Genomic DNA, 1,167 nt, shown 5'->3' with positions numbered 1-1,167 from the left:
GGATGTCTGGAGTGCCCCACATGGACCGAGAAGATAATGGCATGGAAGATTATCAACTGCGTGAAGGCAGCTCTATGGAAGGCCCGGAATATTTTATTATTCAAACATGAGGTTTTATCGGTGCAGGATGTTTTATCTATTTGTCTTAGCGAGATGTACGATTATTTTATAATAGATAAGAAAAACTTTCCTATTTTATCCAGAAAATGGCTTTTAAGGGAATGGAGTTCCATATTGTGATGCCACCAAGTGCCCATTTTATATGTATGTAATTTTACTGTAAAGAGTTTTTAAGAGCATTTTTTATGTTTTAAAATGTTCATGCAAAATTTGGTTTTGTCAAAAATTGTAAACTCTTTTTGGTGAAATAAAGTCACCCCACTAGTTGGGGATGTTAACTTAAAAAAAAAAAATCTGTTCTTATCAGTTTAATATCTGATACGTCCCCTATCTGGGGACCATATATTAAATGGATTTTTAGAACAGGGAGCTGGAAAAAGAGCTTGCTCTATCCACTCCACGCATTGACCTGGTATTGCAGTACCTCCAGGACCGGTGCACCCCCTTTCCTACAACAGTTTCCAAAAGCAGAAAAACAAAACCGACGAGCAAGAGGTGCAGCGCAGCTGTGGCGGCGGCTGCTGCTACCACCACCCAAGCACTTAGATTGACACTCAGCCCGTCTGCTCGCAACATTGTATCCACTGAGCAGCTGCGTCTGCCAGAGTGTGCACAGCACAGGTACAACTGGAAGCAAAACAACACACACACCAGTTCATATGGCAGCCGCACTCTATAGTTCGTACCTACCGCTGCGCTAATAGCCAAGTTGGAAACATCGGGCAGGCACAGCGTATCCTGGCAGCCTGCCTCTGTATGCTCCACGTATTCGGGTCATGGGTGTATGTGCGGGGGGCCCGGAGCCCCAGGGGGCCCATAAAGTCTCTCTTCCCCACATTGTAAACCAATGCTATCAATGAAGCTTTATAGTTTGGGGGCCCAGTTCCAGACTTTGTACTGGGGCCCCGCAGCTTCAAGTTACACCTCCGGATCAGGATAATGCTAGGCCATTCCAACCAGCCTGTGTGTGTGACCTGCAGTCGCTGGTAGTCGAAAAGCGTCCGGCCCCGGATGCGCGCTTCAGAGTGGACAGACAGCAGCGGACCC

At 46.5% G+C, this 1,167-nt stretch overlaps 1 pseudogene; it reads left to right on the top strand.

The window, feature by feature from the left end:
* Positions 1–351: 351 nt before the first annotated feature.
* LOC136573878 (U2 spliceosomal RNA) lies at positions 352–566 on the top strand (annotated as a pseudogene).
* Positions 567–1,167: the final 601 nt, after the last annotated feature.

The sequence above is a fragment of the Eleutherodactylus coqui genome, chromosome 7, assembly GCF_035609145.1.
Source record: "Eleutherodactylus coqui strain aEleCoq1 chromosome 7, aEleCoq1.hap1, whole genome shotgun sequence".
NCBI lineage: Eukaryota > Metazoa > Chordata > Amphibia > Anura > Eleutherodactylidae > Eleutherodactylus > Eleutherodactylus coqui.
The sequence above is the reverse complement of the archived record's forward strand: the minus strand, read 5'-3'. Positions and strand labels throughout refer to the sequence as shown.